Below are 24,303 nucleotides of genomic sequence, written 5' to 3' on the forward strand. Positions count from 1 at the left end.
GCGCGATGGAAGCATGCATATTGCATTAGTCACAAGCTCAAATAGATGCCAGGATATATCTACACTTGATCCCTATATGACGAGATGTAAGCAATAAAAACAAGGAAGCTTTTAAAAAAAAAATAGTTTTTTCCATGAGGTTACATTCCTATATTTTCAGAATGTTGATAGTTTTTTTTAAAGTTATCCTTTTGACAGAGTTCTAAATCGATACGGAAATTTTTACATCCAAATGTCATTGACATGATGGAGGTTAAGTGTATTCAACTGTAGACGTCATCAGGTGCATCATTGAAAATATTATTGATTTTTTAAGGAAACGTCAGCAAGTCTGTATTTTTGGTTGGCGGAAGAGAAGATAAGTTCAAGTAATAAGACGAATTATTTGCAAAATGTGGCTGACTTTTCTAACTACACAATTGAAAAAGGTTCTTATTATAAAAGTTTAATGACATTTCTGTTTATATTGGTTACATATACGTAAAGAACAACTATAGTGATTTTGCAGAGTTTTTTTCAAAATGTCAATAAAATCTTCACAAAACTTTAGAAAATATCTATGCTTTTTCTCATGTAATATTGATGAGCATATTTTATTTACAGCATAGTCTTTGTTAATAATTGTTGTTCTTAAAAATATAACACTAAAAAAATAAATAAAAAAAAATCATGTGTGCAATTCACACTTGATTGAAGTGAAATCTTAAAAATCATTTAAAAAAAATCGAAAAAATATATCTTTTTTTTTGATTCCATCACTTTTTTTATATGACAACCTACAATATATTATATTTATATAAATATTTATATCGACCATGTCTATACAACATCTACAATAAGAGCTAGAATTTTTTTAACCCAATTAGTTTTCATAAAAAAAGCAAAACAATCAATCTCTTTTCTCTTCTAACGCCATTGAATCCATTTTTTAAAAGACAAACTATAATAAATTTACTATCATTTATTTCAACTTTTATATGAGGCTTCAATCATATTTCTACCATGCCTACAAAAAAAGTAAGAATTTCTTAAAGCCAACCATGTCGAAATTTCAAACTGAGATTACGGTACTTCCTCTACTGCTGGCTGGTCATCGGCAACAAATCTTCACAGGTGTTTTGAGGTATTTTTAGAGTTTTTTGATTATACATATTTAATTTTCTCAAAAATGGATACAACGATTTCGTTACGAAATTTCAAATAATAGTTTTTTAAATTTTTAGTTTTAAGACAAGGTCTATATTTTGAAGAATCTTTTTTTTTTTTCAAAAACCATTATTAACGGTATTGCAGTAGATCCTTTTTTTTTTTTTTTAATTTGATTTTCTTCCAAACTACTAATTCTATTTTTTTTTTATCTTGAAACAAAAAATTGATTGTTTTTTTTTTTTTTTGTGAAAAATCAAAGTTGAAACGGTACATTGAATATTTTTGAAAGTTTGACTTAAGTTGTTGATTAGTAATTGCTTAAAAATGGCATACCAATTATTATACCAAGAAATTTTTTCTGAAAATGCATCTTAATAAAAGAACTTAAATTGCATAATTTATTTTCGATCTCACTGTAATTTAAGATATTGTTTTTCTTTTGAATAACGAATTTAATTTTTTTTTTTTTTCAAATACTAAGGTACTTATTTACCTACCAAATTTGTATATAAAAAGTCTTGCAAATTGAACTAAGAGCAAGTTCGTGGGACGCATTTATTGGACTTTGAAAAGTAAATAACAAAAAGTTGTAAGTAATTCGACGAATACTAAAAAAAAAATTAATGCACACATTTAACAATGATGTTTTTTTAATGCAGACAATATTTTTTACTTGAAATAAAAATTTTTTTTGTGGAAATATTTTTCAGTTGCAATAAGATTTGTTTGATGCATTTTTTTTTTTAAATTGATAACTTAGCAGTCCTTATGGTTGGGACTTTATTTGAATTTATAAAACAATTAAAACTTTTGAATGTTTTTATAAACATTTCAAAAAACTAGTTCACCGTTTCATTATAATGACCAATGACCAAGTCATATAAATTGATCCAATATCATCGATTTCAATATTATCCTTAAAAAAAAAAAAAACTCTTGAGATGGATTAAAAAATTAAATAAACTCATAAAAGTATACATCCACTAATGGATCAATTTTCGTTGAAGGCATACTCGAAACCTGAAAACTTAATTGAATTTCAATTTTCTTATTCTTGGTAAATAGCTATTCATAATACCTATTTATTTTCATTTTTATATCTTTATTTTTTTATTCGTTGAAACGATACGATGGATAAGTCCATAAAAACACACATCACTCTATTATTGGATATGTGTTCTCGGAAGCTTTTGATAAAATATTTGTTTAAATAATTGTTTGTTATTTTCGTTCCGGTATATTGAAAATATTTACTTTCAATTTTCCTATAGCATACATTGTAAATACACTCCGAATTACTTGATTAGTGTCAAAAATAATTTTTTTCTTTATAACAAATAATAATAATTATTAGTATTTAAAAATAAATTTAGTTTAAAATAAAATTTAGTAAATGAAACAAATACATATTTAAAAAAATAAAATTATATTAATTATTCTAACGAGCATTATTTTCCTAAAACAATTTAAAAAGGAATTCGAAAACTCTATTACCTATAAAATTTTAATTTTTGTTTCAAATCCACAATAAAGAAATGACTTCAATCAATTTACCCAGATTGTTAATTTTTCCTGTTGTTTATTTGTTATTATTTAGTTTTATTTGTGGAAATGATATTTTGTCAATAAAATATTGTTGAATGTAAAAGTAAATACTGATGGAACGCATCAATGCATTTCCCTCGATTAAATTGAAAATAAAAGTTCTTTATTTTTTTGTACATATTTTATTTTAATTGATTCAATTTCCCAACTTCCTGAATATACGGAAAGGTCTAGAGAGGTAGGTAAAGTCTCTGTGCACTTTAAAAACTGTAACTGATTTAATTACAGCTTTACTGTGTGACGTTATGTTGGTATTGTTGCTGTTCGAAGTACTGTGCATTAAACAATCTCACGCTTAACTTCACACTACTGTCACTGAGTTCGAGTATCTGTAAAGGAAAATAAAGTGATATTTTTGTTGTTGTTGGTGGTTCAACTGAAGCATTAAACATTTTAGTGGGTGTGACGTTGGTGCGCTTGAATTTCCACGACAATTAGTCACAGCTAAGTGAATTCATGTCTCTGTTGTCGTTGGAAAGTTACCGAAAAAATGGAAGTTTTAAATTTAGCACGGCTTTAGGTATTTTTTTTAGTGAAATCTGTTTGTGGATCTGTCAAAGAAGTAAGCCAATGTCAAGGTGAAGTTTATTTTTAGTTTTGTTTTAATTTGTTTCAGTATAAATAAAATGTCAATGGCATTTGACCTTTATTGTGGTTTTATGATATAAAAATAAATATCGAAGATTTTGTAGTAAAAATACTGTTATATAAATTTTGAAACTAAGAAGTGATTGTTTGTAAAGTCGGTGTACGGACGATTGAAAAAAAAAAAATTACTAATACCATCTCATAGTAAATAAAATTAAATAGTACATAAAATCAATCAAATCGGCTTTTTGGACCAATTACAGATTTTACTGTCTCTTCGAAAAAAAAAACACCCTTTCACCTAAATTTTTTTAATGAAAACTCTTTATTCTTGCTTTCTATCCCAAATTCAATGTTTTTACCAAATTTCATTAGGGTGACCCATCATTTTTGTTTTCACTCAAAAAAACACCCTTTTAACCATGATATTTTTTATAGAATCTTTAGATTCTTGTTTCTTATCTTAAAAGTAACATAATTACTGAATTTCAATAGGGTACCACTAGTACTACTCTAGTATTGCAGTATTGCATATTTTCTCTACACCTAAAAAAAAACACCCTTTCACATGAAAAAAATTTATAGATTTCTTTTGTTCCCCATAAGAAAGAGAACATATTTATTGAATTTCGTGAGGGAACCTTTTATACCATTGATTTTATTGGACTTATTGCGGATTTTTCCTATTTTCCCCCCAAAAAAAACTACACCCTTTAACCTTAAATATTTGTATAGACTACTTACATTATTGGTTTCTGTTATAAATCAAACATTTGTACCAATTTTCATTGGTGTAACAATTTTTTCCCAGTTTTTGTGGTACTAATTCCGAATTTCATCATTTTTTCTTGAAAAAAAGCACCCTTTCACTCAAGATAAGTTTGTAATTTTTATAGATTCTTAGTTCTTATACCAACCAAAACAGTTTTAAGAATCAATAAAATTTATAAGTTAGCTGTTATGATACCTTTCTCACACACAACTTAACCTATCAAAAAAACACCCTTTAACCATAAATAAATTTTAAGAACTTTATTAATCCTTTGTCCCTGCTTTATCTAAAACCTTCATCCCGAATTTCATCAGTTTAGCATTTTTTTAACATGGATTTTGGTTATATTTTACCTGTTGAAGCAAAAAAACAAGCAAACTTGTTTTTAATCGGCAATAACTTTTCTTAGAGCAATCGTATTGACTTTATTTATTAGTTATTAGATTCAGCATTAAAAAATACCTTGAAAACATGTGTCATATGATAATATTCGACAAACAATTTTTTCAGTATATTTTTGACCTTCACCTACTCCCTCTTGTCCGCGAAAAAACACCCTTCCACCCAACTTTTTTGCATAGACTTTTTTGTCCTTATTATTAACAATTTTTGTTATGCCTATTTTACCTGTACTAGTATAATATTATTAATGCTTAAAACTTGGACTACATTTTTACATCTGTAAGTTTTGTAGTAAAAAAGGGATAATTTTTGAGAGCCAATCATATTTTACAAAAAAATACTTTTCTTTTCTTTTATAATTTTATCAATTTTTTTTTTATGTGAATAGTTCATAAAAAAATTAAACCATCTAAAAGCCTTACATTTTTTGTAAGGAATTAAACTATAGGTATTCAAGTTTATAATATTCCGCAAAAATTTAAAGGATGATTTTTTAAACACACTAATTTTTTATGAAAAAAGCAAAAAAAAAAAAGGAAGCGTATCGGAATCCCGATTTTCAATATCCCATTTGCTGAAATCCCGAAAAAAATTTCTAAATCAATGTTATTTTTTAAATCCCTCTTATAATAATCCTGTTGAAGCAAAATCTCGTCTCTGGAAAGACCGCTTTTTAAAACCCCGAATAATTTATACCTAATTCTGATAAAGTGTCAAATGTCATGTGAAAGTTCCTACAAGTTTAAAAAAAAAGCAGGATTAAAAAAAAAAAACTAAAACAGTATGAAAAAACGGGATTTATTAATAAATTAATAAATAAAAACGGTCAAAAAATTTGGGGCAGGTAAAAAATTGTTTTTTCCCGTTATTCGCTCAAATACCATTCTTTTGTTCGTCCATTTGTTTTACACACGCATGCATATCAGTAGTGCCTATAAGATCTGTAAGCTCGAAATTTGTTTGATGCTTTGAAAAATTATTAAAAATAAAAAAACCACTCAAACGGTACAAAAATAGGTGGTTTTCAAAAAAAAAAAATCATGCATCGAAATTTGGCACCTTAGAAAAAAATTCGCACTAAACACCAATTTGTATTAACTCAAATTGTTGTAAAATTTCATCTTTATAACCACTTTGTCAAAGGTCAACTTCTTGCTTTTGTTTTAGAAAACCATTCGTAACCCAGTTTTGAAATTTTAAAGAATTTTTTTCAACACCTATGCCAATTTATCTATCGATAAAAAAAATCAACTCTTAAGAACTTACCGTTTAGAAAATAATTTTGTTCTTAACATCTTCTTAAAATAATTTCTTTTTGATCATGTTTGAAATATTAAATTTCCAATAAGTTATACTTGATTTTCAAATCTTTAGGCTAAGAACCTCAGGCGAAACGATAATGGCCATCTTTTTCGTGTATGCAGCTGGAATTCATCTTTGAGTTTCAATAAAAAAGCATTAAAAAATAAATTCAAGAAAGAGAAACTCGTTTAATAAAACCGAAAAGTCTTTTTATAATTTTTTATTTTAAATTAAAAAAAAAGCCTTTAACATAAAAATTCCCTCTTGCCTAAATTCCTTAAACTTGAATAAATTTTTTTGTCTACTCATAAAGAATAGCAATTTCCTTTATAATAAAAATTCCTAATCATCCTACATCCTACTTGAGAGAGAGCTTGAACCTCTACATCAAAATCCACTTTGTCATTCGTAATGAGATGACATTGCGCAAAAAATAAATTCGATCTCTCAACTTCGTTACAATTTTCGCAGAAATCTACTTTTTTTTTACTTATTTTCAAATCACACACGCGCCTTCAAAGTAAGTAAGTATACAATATTACAGAGTTAGACTTAAGGCACATGTGTAAAAGATTTGAAATAAGAAAAAAATAAAAAAAAAAGGAACGTTAATCATATCCAATCAAATGCAGAAAATACACTCCACCTGCCAGAGACTTGGGTTCATAAAATAGCTAAATCCCTCCCAAGGTGTTCTAGAAGGTATCTCTCTGTAGACAAAGCTATAAAGTCTCGGCAGTATTATGCCCACATAAGGCGACCGATCGATGGAATGGGAATGGGATATTATTGTACACTTTAATCTATATTTTTGCTGTGCGTAGGTTTTTACAACTCAAGTCTTACTTTTGTACTCCAAGTCTATCGCACTTGACGCCATCGTCTTCGTCGTCTTCATCGTCGTCGTTGTCAGTGTCTCAAGATATACTTCATCCATAAATACTTTTTATATAAAAGAAGTCGTAACCAGATCAGAAGATTATATCGGCATTTTCATGAATTGGAAATAAAAAAAAAGAAAAAAAAAGACAAGAATCCATAACGACACAGAGACACACAAGGACTTGAGAATTCGTTATATAATTTTTTTTGTATTATTTTATGTCGTTAAAGATTACGCCAGTATAGTAACTATATCGACCCACACTTGTACCACTGCGAGAGGAACCTTTTTGAAACCTCAAGAGATATAATGGCCAACTATATGAGTATAATATGACAAAAGCCAACAAACTATTAAAACAAACAAAAAAAAAGTGTCGCCAAAGTTTTTCTCTCTTTCATTCATCTGTAATGAGAACATTAACGCAATATACCCTCTTCACCTTCTCTTTTGCAATATGTAATATGTTTCAGAGTTTTAGGATTCGAACGTGCTGAGAATGACCAAGTTCTCTACTCTCTGATACAGAAACATACCTGTGTTATTGGTTTTGTCCTCTGTAATCTTTTTACGAACCCTATAGAGAGATGGTCAATAGAGGGTATAGTTTTGGGATGAAATTTAATGACTGCAAAAATAAAGTCATTTGACAAAAACTGCACGTTGTGGGTTTAATGACTTTGGAGGGTTTAGTTTAATAGGTTTGTGATATATTGGTTTTGGAAGTTAGACCAACATATAAACGAGTTCAAAGGTGTACAAAAGAGAAAATATAATTTTTAGTTCAATGGATCTATGTTTGTAACTGTTGGAGATTTTAATGAATTTTTGACTAACTCGTCTTAAGAAAGTTCATTGAAATTAAATAATATCTATAAACTGTAACTTTAAAATAATTGCTAGCAATACAAGTTCTGGGGTCGAATTACGGCATACGTTCGTTAACGTATGGTTGCTATAGGTCCCTAACTTTTTTTACTAATTAAATAGAGACACAAATAGTAAAAACGTTAACGAATGATCGTAATCGTATGCTGTAATTCGACCCCTGGTTGTTTGAACTTCTAAAAACACAATTCAATTTTTCATGAAAAAAGTGAAAAAAAAAATCAAACTTTTTTTTTCTTCTAACACCATTAAATCCATTTTTTTATATGAGAACCTACAACAAATTTTATATCATCAGAAAGCTAATTTTTTCATCTTTTATTTGACGCTTCAATTAAACTTGTACAATGCCTACAAAAGTTAGAATTTTTTACAGCTAACCATGTCAAAATTTCAAACTGAGAATACGATACTCCCACACTGGTGGCTGGTCATCAACAGATCTCCACAGTTGTTTTGAGGTGTTTCTGAAGTTTTTAAATTTAACATTATGTAGATTGTAGTAAATGTACTGAATATGAAATTGATTGAAATTTTGCAAAAATATAATCCTGCCTATTATCTACAGTATAAACTCCATTTATTTATCTGTCGAAGAAAAAAAGATAAAAATTAAAAACGGTCAAAAAACTTTTGAAAAAAAATTGTTTTTCCCGTTATTCAGATATCATTTTAAATTTTTTTTTGTATAAAGTTATATATTTCGAAACACAGAGACAATTTTTTTTTACTATCTTTTAAATGGCATTTTTCAAATTGCCAAAAAAAAATCCTTTATCTATAATCACTACTTTGTCAAAGGTCTACTACATGTTAACGTTTTAAAAAACCAATTAGTCATTTGGTTTTGAAATTTTCTACAATTTTTTCAATACCTATTAAACCTTACCTATACCTATGTTAAAAATTTCCTTCCAGTATCGAATAATCAAGGTATATCTAAATTTTCGTAGATAGTTAGCTTTGTTCTAATTTCCCTGTTGATTCAAAGTAAGAAAACGATAAAATCATTTCAAGTTTTCCTCAATACTGGAGTCTAAATTAATTTTCTCAATGCAAATATCAATACCAAATCCTTTTAATCATTTTATGGTTTATCCCTCTTTATCTCTTTACATTTATCTCTCTAAAAACACAAATACATTTATATTTCCAGGAAAACTTTTATGTCACAAAATCATTGATAAATAGCTCTTTAATTAAATTAATTGATATGGGAGTTGCATTTTAAAATGATGAAAGACAATAACTGTATACATACCGTACCAAGAAATATCCCTTAGACCAACATAAACTTTATTGCGTTCCTGGGAAGTTTGATTAAAATTTATTATTTTGAAAGCTTTTTATTCCCAAATCATTGAGAGAAGAAGAAAATATAATGAACACACACACAAAAGACCCGACCTACCACAAGGATATACACAAACTATAGTGGTTTTTGTTATAAGAAAAAGGATAAGATCTTGAGGGATGATGATGGGTGGCAAAGGCCAACCAAATAGTGATAAATCAAAAAAAGGTACTTTCTTTTGTTTTTGTCATTTTTGAACAATGAAAATGATTTTACGTGGTCATAACTTTTTCTGAGAAAAACGTTTTCCTGACATTTTTTTCAATTTGGACAAAAGTAATGTTGAAAATTTGATGAAGAATAACGGTAAACATTTAAGTTCTTAAAAAAAAATACACCATTAAAAAGTTTACAAAAAAGCGAAAAAAACTTTTTTTTCTTCAAACACCATTAAATCCATTTTTTTAATAACAACCTATAATAAATTGTATATCATCTGAAAGCTTATTATTTCACCTTTTATATGACGCTTGAATTATATTTCTACGATGCCTACAAAAGAAGTAAGAATTGTTTAAAGCCAAGCATGCCATCGTGTTTCAAATCACTACGATACTAAAGAAGTTTTCACTTTAATAAGTAATGCTAGAACCATTTCTATATCCTTGACAATTTTCTAGTCACAAGTTCTCCAGATAAATAAAATTGTAATGAATTTTAAAAGAACAAATAAAGTCGATACTCCCTTTTGTTTAATCTGTCAAAAAAGTAACTCATAATTTAGTCTTTTTGTTTTCAAAATTCGACATCAAATTACTCAAATTTCATTCAACCCAACAGCATCTTGTGTTTGATGCCCTTCATTAATCTTTTTCAATTAAAATTAATATTTCTTTGCACAACAAAAAATTATAATCCGAAAACAAAAGCTTGAAAAATAAGTTTTCCATTTCTCCCCGCCCCAAAATCCTTCTGGACAAACAATGAAACATCCAGTTGATGGTATAATAATTTATTTATGATGCGGATAACCAAAAAGTCTGCAACAAAAACCAAACTTTCAAAAACACGATTCATGTGTTGTATATATATGTACATTTTGAACGACGACGAAGAGAAAAGACGACGAAGAAGAAGAAGTTCAAGTCAAGAAATGTTCTTCATTTCACTTGCAGCAACTAATTAATCTAAGATGCCGAAGTTGCATTTCACTTGATGGTTGTCGTTGTTTACCCATCTACATTCCCTCCTAGCACCCATCTACAATTCCAATACCCCACTAAATTAAGGGTAGAAAGCAGTATAGTAAAAGTAGTTATTCTAATGGTTTATGTGCATTTGTGATGCATTTCTGGGGTAGCTAGAGCGTCAATGTAACATTCCTAGTGGAATTGCCATTCCGCATCTTCCATGTTCCCAACTTGCAACTTCTACCAACTGCCAACTGCTGTGTGTGTTGGTGCATTTCTTCATCCTTCATGATATTCAAAATGAAAATTATTGTTTCTGACAAACGGTGAATTAATATGTGGTGTTGCTTTGGAAATTAAATTTATGTAAACGAAACCAGGAGCGGATTTGTTAAATTTGTGGGCATTTTTTGACTAAAGAACTTTAATTGATTTGTAGAAGGATTTTTTCAGACTTTCAAAAAGTCTTTCGTGTTAAAATTCTTTGAATCAAGGAAACCACACAAGACTAAAAGCTTTTCAGATAAATATCACACATTTTCCTAACAATGACCAACTTTTCAAATGGGTTTAATAAATAAGGTTCAATATCTCGTTTTGAAAATCATTGGATGGACTTTTTTCTTGATTTTTTTAAAAGTGAAGTTAGAAAAATTGACCATTGAGGCCTTTTTTTTTTTTTGGATTAGTCCGGCCATGTTCATGGAAAGTAAGATAGGTACTCCTATTTTCAATGGAGCAGAGGAGAGTATAAATCTTAATATGGAAACTTATTTACAACAACAAAAAACCGCACGCACCGAAGTCAGACTTTTATGAGATTTGTGTGATGTGGCCTTGTATATGGCATGTGGGAAATGGAACAACGAACTGTCAAGGAGTTTCGAACGTCATGTGAATCATTAGGGAAATTATATTTATAAGTTTTTTTTAAGGAAAAATAATGGAAGTAAAGTTTGAAAAAAAAACTTTTTCTTGGCTCTTTAGTGGGTAAAATACTGAATCTTTTAAGGGATTAATAAATTTATAATATGTTAATGAAGAGCCGATAAATATGTACATATAATTTTTTATTTTAATTTTTTGACACCTTCTAAATCTGATCTGTTCCTTATCATATTCCGATAAACCAAGGTGAAAATCTTGAAGACCTTACTTTAAGCCTTAAAAGTTGTGCTTTTTTTGGTTTTAGACAAATTTTCACAAAAGGAACGCAAAATGAATCTAAGTTGAATGTTAATGGCATTTTAAACTGTAATTTGTGAAAAAAAAACTAAATTATTTTTTTTTGAGCCAGTAGTGATCAGTCTTCATAATAATACCTACAATAGAAAATATCCAAGATAAAAAAAGGAATTTTAGATACTATTGATTTTTGAGAGGCTGCACTTAGCAATCTTTATGAAGATTTAAAATCAATACAAAACGAAAAAGTTATAATGTTCATGTTTTTATATGTTTTTTCCGAGACCTATTTTTACTTGCGATATGTAGGTACTATAGGATACGGAAAAAGAATCGAACTCGAGATAACAATTTTACATGTCATATAACGAAAATAGGAAGACTAACCCAATTTCAACGAAAATTTTTATACTAAAGCGTTTAAGTAAACGTAATATTAAAATTTTGAAAAATTAAAAAATATACATTTTTGGATTTTTAAAAATTATTTCAAATAAATTTTACTGTTTCGTGGGCTATACATAGGTCTTGCTTGTATTTTCTAATGATTAAAGTTCGTACCAGTCGACGTTTCGGGTATGGATATACCCTTCTTCAGGACTCTAATTAATATAAATAAAAAATCTTAAATATATAAAACCAAACTAAAATATCTATACTTACAATATTAAAAACTTTTAACCTCTTAAGGTTTCCCAAAAAGTGGTTTGTCAAAAACTGCTTAGCTTTTTTTATATCAGTGATATTTCAAAAAATTCAATAATAGAATATCTTGAAAAAGACGTTTCACATTATTGAAATTTCAAAACAATCAAATTAAAAAATTTCTATTTGATAAGAAATTCAAAATTTTGATAAGAAAAACAAAAACAAATTCTAACAAAAAATTCAAGTTAAAAATGTAGATAAAATCTAATCTAACATATTTCTTTGGACAAACTGACTATAAATATTTAGCCCGATCAATCTAGACATTTTATCAAAGTTAATTTAAGTACAAGATTTTTTGATGCAGTTAGATTCCTTTGATGGAGGAGAATATAAAACCACAGTTTTACACCAAAATTTGATATGGCGTATCCCCGAAAATGACCCCTGACCCCTAGGTAGTACGGAATAAGTGATTTCACGATTTTTTGATGCAGTTAGGTTCCTTTGATGGAGGAGAATATGAAATCACAGTTTTACACAAAAATTTGATATGGCGTGTTCCCGAAAATGACCTCTGACCCTAGGAAGTTCGAAAAAAGTGATTTCAGTCGAAGGCTTTCATAAGACCTGTTTCAAGAGGTTCTTGTAAGTATGCAATGTTTTCATCTCTCAAGTATGCAATGTTTTTCACCAATAAGTATGCAAAGCTTTTATCCTGCAGATATGCAATGTTTGTAACTCTTTAGAAAAAAACATTGCATTTTTATGTGAGGTTTCAATTAGCTCCCTTTTTTCCACTCATCTTTAATATTCCAGTATGGTCTACTGGTAACTCAAGTAGCACAAAAGTCTAAAATACACCAAAATATTTGGTGTATTTTTTGCACTTCCGTGATATCCATTTTGAATATAAAAAATACACCATTTTCTCGTACATAATAAACTCCGGTGGTTAAAAAAATATACCGATTTTGGTGTATAAATGGCGCTAGTGGTATATTAAATGATCTGGTTTTTTGGTGAAAATTATCCCTTTGAAATTGAAAAATACACAATAAATCTATGGATAAAATACACCATTTAAATTATTCTGATTTAAAATTTGAGCCAAAGTTTATTTTTTACCTCAAACAGTTTGATGAATTCTAATTCACACCATTTGTAATGAAATAAATGAAAATTAATTTTTATTCACTTTCATAATATTGCCATAAGAAACTAATGGTTAAATATGAATTTGTTTGCCAAATTTTAAAACGAAACACATTCTGTCTACTAATTTTAGATACTACCCCCTCTAAAAATCGAGCGACTCAAAAATGTCAGTGAATTAATGATTTTTTTTTTCGATTTTAAAGATCAGATTTTCAAAAATTATAACTTTTTTGCTGTTCTTACATTTTTTTAGAAGAGTTCTTTTGTAATATAATATACCGAATCGAAAAAACCAAGAATGCGGGATAATAAGGTCGATAAATATACTATTATAGTAAAATAATTAATCGCTGTCTTCTTTTTTTAAATGGCGGCCATTGAAAAATATGGTGTCTCCCACTTATGCATTCTGGTGAATTTTATGTCCACAGGGTGTACTTCCTACACCAAAGAGAGTGTACAAAATATACCGTTTTGGTTGATTTCAGAATCGAATAATTTTATGCACCATTAATGGTATATTATAAAAACAACTGAAAATAGGTGTATTTTTTGCACTGAATCTTAAAAAAATGTTTAAATTTTTTACAGAAAAGACAGTGGTATAATTTTTATACCAATAATTTTGAGAAATACACCATATTTTTTCAGTTTCCTCAATTTTACACCAAAATTAATGAATTTACACCAATTTATACACCAGTGTGCTACTTGAGAAGGTGCTGGCTAGGTATGCAGAGGTACGTGGGATCGATTCCTGGTCGGCCCATGTGATGAAAATAAAAAAATGTGTTCTTTTTCAATTAAAATAATATTCTCATCATTTCAGAACAACAGAGCATGATGTGAACTTCAACATACTAAAATTTTATTAAATTCGACTGAAATCACTTTTTCGAACTTCCTAGGGTTCAGAGGTCATTTTAGGGAACACGCCATATCAAATTTTGGTGTAAAACTGTGATTTCATATTCTCCTCCATCAAAGGAACCTAACTACATCAAAAAATCGTGTACTTCCATTAACTTTGATAAAATTTCTTTTAAATTCGACTGAAATCACTTTTTCCGTACTACCTAGGGGTCAGGGGTCATTTTCGGGGATACGCCATATCAAATTTTGGTGTAAAACTGTGATTTCATATTCTCCTCCATCAAAGGAACCTAACTGCATCAAAAAATCGTGTACTTCCATTAACTTTGATAAAATTTCTGTTAAATTCGACTGAAATCACTTTTTCGAACTTCCTAGGGTTCAGAGGTCATTTTCGGGGATACGCCATATCAAATTTTGGTGTAAATCTGTGGTTTCATATTCTACTCCATCAAAGGAACCTAACTGCATCAAAAAATCTTGTACTTAAATTAACTTTGATATATAGTGAAATTTCGTCTAGGATGATCGGGCTAATTGCTAAGTCCCTCACAATCTGATCTCCTATTAACAGTATTATCTGTATCTAAAATATGTAACATTTCTAGCAACATTCTTTTGCTATAGTGTTTTTCTGTTTGTAAAATGTCTACGTTATTAAAATCTGGTATATGTCCTTCATCTATACAATGTAAAGCTAAAGCTGTTTTTTGAGAATGTCCACTATGTACATATATCTGATCTATGTCCGGCAATTCTATTCTTAAGTTTCTGCATTGAAGTACCTACATAAACTGAAGGACAGTGGTTTGTTCCATCACCTAAGCATTTTATTTTATATACAATGTCTGATTTTTCGTTTTTGGAGAATTCACCTTTTAAATTTGAAAACAAAGAAGTTCTTAATGTATTTGCTGATTTGAATGCTAAACGAACGCTATCTTTATTCCTTATAGGGGCATTTAACAAATATTTTTTTTTTTGAAAAATCAATTTTTTTGAAAACGGGTTGATGAATTTTATCGAAATTTCGAAATAATATTTTCTTAAACATGGCACATTAACTTTTTTTTTTTTAATGTTAGAAAATTTTTATATATTTATAAAAAAAAAACATTAAAAAAAAACGACTCAAACGATTTTTGAAATCAAATTGCATATTTGGTTTTGTGTAAAATTTCATTTAAATCGGTGTTTAGTTAATTATAAAAACAGATTTTATTTTACATTACTTGTGAAATCAATTAAAAATAACAAAATATGAATTTTCTCTAATTTATTTTCGGTTAAAAGCTTTATCATAAGAGTTACTTTTACCATTAGAGCACACAGAGAAAAATAGACCACATAAAATAGAACAAAAACAATAAGATTTCTCTATGGTTTTCATTCAACATAGAAACCTTATTAAAATAATCGAGTTTTCCTTATTGTTTTAAAATCTGCACTTGTAGGGTTTTGAAAAGAAAAGAAAAAAAAAAAAAAAAAAAAACACGACCAGGTCGGGAATTGAACTGGAGACTTCAAATCATTAGTCGCACACCTTGCCACCTGAACCAACCTGCTATGAAAATATTGATCGCGATTTTTTTTCTAGTGCCAAGTTGCAAAAAAATGAACTTTTCACTCAAATTTTAATAAGATTTTCTCTATAAAAAAAAATAATAAGAAATCCTTATAGAAAAACCTTATTAATTGTTTTTTTTTTAATAAGATTTCCTTATAAAACAATAAGGCAATCTGTTAGTTTTCAGGTCGTCATATTTTTCTCAGTGCAAGTACGTGCGACCCCAGTCGTGCATTTTATAATATTTGTTAGTATCTCGCTTTTTAAGGAATACTTACCAATTTCTCAAAAACGACTCTAACGATTTCAATTAAATTTGTTGCATAATTTTGTATAATTTAAACTAACATATTTTAGAACTATGGCGTTGAGTTTTTTTTTTCGTGAAAATTGACATATTTTTTAGTTAATCTAGTTTATTTCGACGTCTTCGTTAATTAAAACTTGTAAAACGATATTTTTAAAAATCATATGATTATACTTATTTTACCTCGCATTCTGAAATCTTGGAAAAAAAAACATATTTAGAGCCAATTTTTCACTAGCCAGATAAACACCATTAGCATTTGATAGTCTAAATGACGATTGAAAAATCAGGGTTTAGTTTATAATTAACAGAAGATGTTAATATTTTTATTTGTGTTTTGGTCTACAGAATCCTGCGTAAATTGTAATATTTTTCGTTCCAAAGTTTAGCTGTGAAAACTTTTATACATTTTTGAAACTGCAATATCATTGCAACTTTTTAAAATAATACAAGAGTGTCACATAGTACAAATTTCTTTAAAATAAAATTTAGAAATTGAGTAAAGAAAATAAAAAGTATTAAGTGGTTATCGAAAAACTTTAATTTTCATACCAAAAAAATAACATTGATTTTATTTTTTTTTTTTTAGAAAAATTACTTTGTCAATTTTTTTTTGTTGTTGTAAATAATGTCTTTCATGTAGACAATCAAATCCCTCTATAAGCTCATAATATATCTGGCCTTCAATAGTTTACTATCCAACATATACATCATACAGACATCATCAAGAGCTTTTTCTTGTCTTCATAATATCTCCATCAGTCACTAAACTGACCTCCCACTTTTCTTCCAACGCAATTCCAAAGAATGATAACAAGGTTGACTGACATTAACCTTGGAGAATAGTATCCCTTAAAAATCAAATCATCCAAAAAAAACGCCATCATTTTTACACCCTCTCCGAAAAATTCCATCATCTATTAAGAATTTTATTAAAGAATCAAGCAATCTTGAGCGTTACCATGTCAACCAATCTTCCATAGCAAAAACAACAAAAACAAAAACAAAAAAAACCATAGACCTTGGCCAACTCAAATCGCAAATATAAATTTCCAAGTCATTAGAGAAAAATTATCCTGTCAACAATCTTGTATATGTAGCTGGAACAGGACAACCAAACCAAACCAAAACCGAGGACCACCAACAACCATCGTCACGTCAATGGTACTTGCCTCTCTCTCGTATACAAAATGTGTTGTGTCCACTTGAATATACAAACTCACAAATCCTCTATCCGTCGTCGTTGTCCGTTCGTAATCGTAATTGTATACTATATACTCGTATACAGCTGGGTAGCTTTTAAATTATGTACACACAGATTATCCTGTCGGTCGACCTTGAAAGAATAATGGTTTTCAATTCCAATTTGACAGGCCCCCTTTTCAGCTTTCTACATTTATATGTTTAAATGTGGTAGTGTATGTTGTCCTGTTTGTCCTCAAAAAAACAAAAAAATATTATGACTGATAGTGTTTTTTATGCGTGTCCTGGCGATGATGGTGAACTTAAATAAAAATAAATCTCTTTCTCTCTACGATCCTTGATAAAGAAATATAAGCATAAAAAAAAATAGTCATTTTAGTTGATGACGACCACTGCTGAAACTACGCGTGCATGAAAAAAAGATTTATTCCTCGTCAAAGAAACGAAAGAAAATTGCACAAGAGAAATTAATTTGTAAAAGCCAAAATTAAATCCAAGAGCACGACCACAATATTTTAACAAGTGTCCTGAGCAATGTTTAAGGTGAATTTTGATATGAAAGGAGAGGGGAGGAGGAGGGGGAGGGGGAGATTTTGGCAAAGTGGATTTTGTAATAAAAACATCAAAAGGCATTTCGGTTAAACTGTTAATTAATTCTTAAAAATTTTTAAATGACAGAAATATTTTGAGTTAATTTCGTCCTTAAAGTAATAATCATGAATCATGTTTTATAATTATAATTAGGTTTTTAAGCTCGGTTAACAAAGTTTCCTTTAGCCTAAAATACCTTAAAGTCATTGAAAATCTTAAATCCAACATGAATTTTGAAGAAAATCCAAAAATATCGTTAAATAATTACGTATACGCCTCAGTGTACCTACTTTGTTTTAAATTTGATAAGCCAAAATTTAATGCTATATTTGGCTTTTGATTCGATGTTTTTATTGTTAACGAATGTTAATTTATTAAAAAAAAAAGTTGGAAAGCTACAATATTACATTAGGGTGGTGCAAAAAATGTTTGTTTTTTTTTTAGTTTTCGAAAAATTTGGATATTAGTGACACAGACAATTCCTAAATCGTGTTTTTTGAGATTAATAATAAGTTTAAATGGAAGTTTTTCGTATTAGGGTGGCTCTTAAAAAATGTTACATATATTCTACAGTTGCTTGTGAAATTCCAAAAAAAAATCAACGTGGATATTATTTTGACCAAATTATAGAAAAAAAATTAGTATTAGGGTGGTTCAATTTTTTTTTTTTTTGTAATTAATTAAAACAAAATAGATTTTCACTACCTACAGAGAAAGTTTGTAAAACATGGTTTATAAAATATAATGTAAAATTGATTATTTTCGCATTAGGGGGCTCAGAAAAATGCTATATTTTACATTTACCCTGGGAACTCAATTAAAATGAATTTAATTAATTTGGTATGAATTTAATATTACTATAGCAAAAAACGCATCGATAATAATTTCTTTCAAATGTGAACCACGAGATTTTTTTTATTGCACTATTAAAAGTAGAATAAAGTATGTATTTTTTTTTTCGCCACCCTAATGTTACATGGTTTAATTTTCTGTGTTATTGTTGATGCAACAAACAAAAAGACGATTGTATCTTTAAAAAAAATGTGTTTATTTTGTATCGATACCAGCATTAAATCAATTCCTTTAAGAATACCTCACAGAGCCATTGTCTCTAGAAATTGTCCTTGTACAAAAAAGCGTAAAGAAAAAATCTTTCAATTTAATCAAAAAAAAAAAAACGAAAAAACCCTTAAATACTTGACCAAATGTCCAGAAACATTGTTCCACACGGCCGATTCAAAATATGGTTTGGACTTCTTTATTTGGCCATCTGTTGGATACCTTTTTAGACATGTCCTTCTTACCTACTCTTCCATATCCTCTCAAAACAGAGACAGCTGCCAGTCGAGATTGCAACAAAACTATATTATCTCAAGAATAAAAGCAAAAAAAAAAAAGAAAGGACTTTTTTTCAATTATAGACTCCTCTGTCTGTGTGCAGTCGTGCGAATAACGACTAGAAATTTCAGGCATGTGCGTTTTTTCATAGTCCAGATGGTTCTTAACTATATTCTCTGTTTCTCTTTGTAGACTAACACACGTGATATTGTATTTCGTGCTGCTGCTATTTCTTTTTTGAGTGACAAGTTTTTTTCTTTATATTTTAGTTTTGCGTTTTATCCTTCGAAAAGTTCATCACCTCAATTAAGTCCTGTCAAGGGTTATTCTTAGTATCGTGCGAAAATATCTTTATGATTGTTGCAGAAAAAAAAAGGTACCTGTAGGAAACTAATTATAATAAAAAAAAATATCACACAGAGGTAAGGCTATAAAACTCACAAAGGACATTATTAGTGTGGTCTTGCATTAACCTTGTCATTCAGTTTTTGTACAAACGCTTTTAGACCAATGTTAGAATATAGTGTACGCATGGCATGAACTTGTAGGTACTATATAATCAAAAGACCCAGGCTTCACAACCAAGGCTGGATTCATACAAAAAAAAGCCTTTACAAAGTTTTCTACTTTGTGTAGAAACCATCTTTGTGAGATCGTCTTTTTTCAGGGCAAATTAACTAAAATACTGAAGATCACACCGAACAGATAAGACGGTATCAGAAGAATTCTTTCAATGGAAAGAATTAAAAATTGGAAAACAGTCAAATCTTTCACAAGTTTTAAAAATGTCCTGTTAAATGGCCGACTATAAATTTAATGCAATGTGAATATATTAGGCTTCGTGAAGAATTTACGTAAGGTATCATTAATTTAGGATCGTGAAGCCAGAACTGTGACCTCAAATTTTTTGAACCAAACTGTTCTAATACGTTTGTCCTTATTTGTTTACCAAAAAATTTCGTTTGTGCAAGCTTCAAAAAAATTTTGGAGCTCATTTATTTTATAAGAAGTCTGAAAAATGAAAAATCGTCTTAACACTCATAAAAATATTCTTTAAACTTTTTGTTAAAAACCAAAACAACATAAATTTTGTATAAAAACTGTCATACAAAATATCTTTTTTTTATAAAATAATAACAAAAGTTTCTTAAAAAAAAAATTTGAATGACAATCGTTTGTGTACCTCGAAATACTATAAAACAAACAAAAAATGGTTTATCAAAAATCATAGAAGCAAGAGCAAACAAACAAAGAGGTGGACAAATGATTGGAATTGGACTTTAAGGTCTCTCAATTTGAGCGTTTTTTCGGAATTCCTATAAAAAATTATTTTGCTTTATAATACAATAGAAAATTTTAGGTAAACAAACAAGAACAAATGGTTGGAAAGACGAATTAGAACAGTTTGGTGCAAAAAATTTGAGAAAGGATTCGTGAAAGTTTGGGCTGGTGCTCAAACCATTGATGTGATTTGGCTCAAACATGGTAGTTAAAAGTTTTGGATCTTGCCCTTAGGGGAAAATTGAAATAAAAAATAAGATCCTAATTTTTGTGAAATTATAAATTATATATGTAACTTAACTACTGTTTTCTTGATTTCTGATATTTCATTTCATTATTATTCTTCTTAACGACTTTACCGATTTCGATGATTTCAAATTTTTATGTTAAAACTTTGAATACATTTCCAAAATAATAATAACACTGTGATAGTTCGATGGCAACCGTTTTAAAAGTTTGGCTCAAGTTTTCGAGATATTTCGAAAATAAAATCTTAGGTCGGGACTATTAAAATACTGATAATTTCGAATAATTAAGTTTTTTTAAACAGTTTTTAGTTTAGAGAAAAGCTATTCCTGTATATAGCTATATGTTTAACACTATTCCAACCTAGATTGTGATGTTTCGGTCGCTTACAAACATTTTATAAACAAAAACTTCACTTTTTCATGTTTTTTTTTATTTTGTTGACTTTCAAAGCCTTTAATATGGAGGCAATTTGAGTTTAACATTGATTCGGGATAGTTTATATTATTTAAATAGCATATCTTTCCAAAAATGAATAAAATACTGCAAATCTGAAAAAGTTCACTAGTGAACATCAGCCTACTAAGCTACGGAAATGTATCAAAACCTGAACTTAAGATTAAATTAAGATAGTTTTTGGATTTTCAGCTTAAGCTTAAGATATATCAGAAAATAAATTAATGAATTAAACAGTTTTTGTAAAAACAAAAAACGTTCTTATATACTTACATCATGTCGGGATAAAAGCAGTCAAAATAACGTTTTTTCCCTTTTATAACTGTAATATTTAAAAAAAAAGGAAGCCAAATAATTATGTATGGCTTCGGATTCGAGTTCAGCACCCCTTTCACCTTCAGAAAAGTATATTTTGGCTCTTGTGGCAAAAAAAAAGTTTATTTTTGCTTACCAGTGTTATTTAATACATTTCCGTAGCTTAATAGACTAATTTTCACTAGTGAACTTTTTCAGGTTTGCAGTATTTTATTCATTTTTGGAATGATATGCTATTTAAATAATATAAAATATCCCGAATCAATGTTAAACTCAAATTGCCTCCATATTAAAGGCTTTGAAAGTCAACAAAATAAAAAAACATGAAAAAGTGAAGTTTTTGTTTATAAAATGTTTGTAAGCGACCGAAACATCACAATCTAGGTTGGAATAGTGTTAAACATATAGCTATATACAGGAATAGCTTTTCTCTAAACTAAAAACTGTTTAAAAAAACTTAATTATTCGAAATTATCAGTATTTTAATAGTCCCGTCCTAAGATTTTATTTTCGAAATTTCTCGAAAACTTGAGCCAAACTTTCAAAACGGTTGCCACTACTGAATTCAGCATACTCGAATTAACTAGAATCGATGTGTCTCCGCTCTGTTGCAAAAAAAAAGTTCTAAAAACTATCACAGTGTAATTTTTGGATTTTAATAAATTTGAGTTTTTTGGTTTGAAAAATATATTTTTTGAAAACGAACCAAATAAATTTTCTTAAAACTTTGTTTTTTTTTTTGTGTGGAATAATTATGTTTTTTTTTTTAAGAATACCAATTTTTGTATGTTTTTATGAAACTTAAAAAAAAAATTATTTTTTTAAACTTTTTAATTTTTTTTCAAAAACTCTTTATTAAAAACAAAAAAAAAAATTGAAATACTTCATTCAGAGGTATTTATACCTATTATAAAATAGAAAATATTTTTTTAATGAATTTTTAACATAAAACCCTTTAATATTCTAAGAAACTTTTACAATAAGAACAAGTACTTGCGAACCCAGTCTTGCATTTGCGTGACAGGTCGTAACGCTGACGGATGTTATAACGGACAAGCGCAAACATTCAGGACCAAACGATCAGTGATCTCAGTTTGTATTTTTCTTAATATTCCACAAACAAAGGTCACAAGAGTTATGGTCTCAAAATGACGTAGGTAAATCAGCGCTAATTAATCTTTTACGCAAAGGTGTTTTTTAATGTTTTTAATCAATCATTTCAGTTAAAGGTTGATTAGCATGTAACACATTTTTTGTTAAAATTGGTTCTGTCTTTTACGAAAAAATTGAAAATCAAAAACTGTTTGAATGAAATGAAATTGAAACGAAAAAATTGTTTTCAATTAAGAAAATTCTGCTAACAAAACGTAAATACAAAGTTCTAACTCTATGAATCCTGAATATAAGTATCTAAAATAAATTTACCCACTTTTCTTACATAAAATACATACTAAAGAATATAACCTCTTTACAATACAACTTATATATCCTTCACCAAAACCTTGTTATCCAACAAAAATGCCTCTCAATTTATAAATCCTCAGCAAACATTCTAGTCAGAAGAACAATTTATGTCACTGCATTTGTCAAGGATCTTTTATAATACAACAAAAAAAAATCCTTAGAGAAAACTTTGCGTTAGTGGAAGTAAAAGTACATACTTTTTATTTCAAAACATGACCCAGCCAAAAGAAAAAAATCCCAAAACACGTATAACAAACACAAACACACATAAAAACTGTCAATAATTCATCCAGAAAATCGTAACAACTTGACATATTTAAATCTAAATATCCCTTTTAAATTGAGTTTTAAAACATTCGTATCCTTTTAATTTAATTACCTCCCACAGGGCGACAGTAAAAAAAAATTCTAAAAAATCTAAACAAATATCACGCTGAACTCCAAAAAAAACTACCTAATATTTTTATTCTGTTCCAAGGATCAGAATTCTTGATATGCGAAATACAGAGACAAATAACCAAAAGCAAAAAAATACAACAACAAAATAGAGAAAGGGAGAGTAAAACAAGAAGAGAGAGAGACTGAGATTTTCTTAGAGGATAAGAAAAAAAAAAAAAAAATATCCACTATATCTCTTCATCCCCCGCACCACTCTTATTTCTATTTCACCCCCACATTTACGCTTACTCTATTGATTTTTTTTTTCTTGTGTACAAAATTAAGGACATACACTCTGTGTGTTACTTATTCGTTCGTCTGATGTCCTTGTATCAGGGCAATTTATTTTATTTGAACAAAAAAAAAGGGTACATTGAATGTTATTCAATGTCCTTGTCGTAGTTTAAACAGGGGTTGGAAGGATGTGTGTTATCGTACCTATGTCAATAATTTATCAATTATTCCACTTGCTCTTTTAATCATCTTTCTACCTTCTACGACTTACAGTTTTTTTTAGTCCTTGAAGTGTGCTGTTCCTCTCTGTCGTTCTGTTTGATGGCACAACTGACCCCCAAAAGAGTTTTTGTGTCTTTGTTGCTCTCGTTGTGCGCCCTGCTTGGGGCTATTTATACAGAGTTTCCCGTCAAAGTTTCAAGTGCAGCAGCAGCGGCAGCAAAAGCAGTGGCAGGAGCAGCCAGGACAACGATACATAAATATTCAGAAATTCACAGCGAAAAAAAGGATGAAAATTTATTTTTTTCCCTTTTTTAATTTTTATTTCATCAAAACCAGGGGGGATATTTTTTCCCCAATATTTTTCTCTTATTTTTTTTTTTCACTAACAACACCGCACCCAGGATTTGGGTAGGAAAAAAAAGGATAAAAGAAAAACAAAATATATTTTTCTTTTCCCGTTTTTGGATTTTTTCTAAAATTTGATTTCTATTAGATAACAAGAATTTTATACATTTTCTTCTTCCAATTCAGGACACAAGGACATTGCCAGAATGTCGAAATAAGAATAAATGAAATCAAAATAATAACCACATACTAGGCAAAACAGGCAAGAAGAATGGAATAAATTATATATTGTAAACGGGGATATACTATAGATACACTCGCGAAGCAACGGTATTTTATTTGCATCGATTCCTCACGCA

General features: G+C 28.7%; 1 protein-coding gene across 1 annotated transcript in view; it reads right to left on the reverse strand.

Moving 5' to 3' along the window:
- LOC129905899 (gamma-1-syntrophin) overlaps positions 1-24,065 on the reverse strand; it is a 183,236-nt gene extending 159,171 nt beyond the window's left edge. The window contains exon 1 of the mRNA XM_055981523.1: positions 23,649-24,065. The gene's annotated coding sequence lies outside the window, so the exon portion shown is untranslated. The remainder of the gene's footprint in view (positions 1-23,648) is intronic.
- Between the last annotated feature and the right edge of the window lie 238 nt (positions 24,066-24,303).

Source organism: Episyrphus balteatus, chromosome 1 (genome assembly GCF_945859705.1).
Source record: "Episyrphus balteatus chromosome 1, idEpiBalt1.1, whole genome shotgun sequence".
Lineage (NCBI taxonomy): Eukaryota > Metazoa > Arthropoda > Insecta > Diptera > Syrphidae > Episyrphus > Episyrphus balteatus.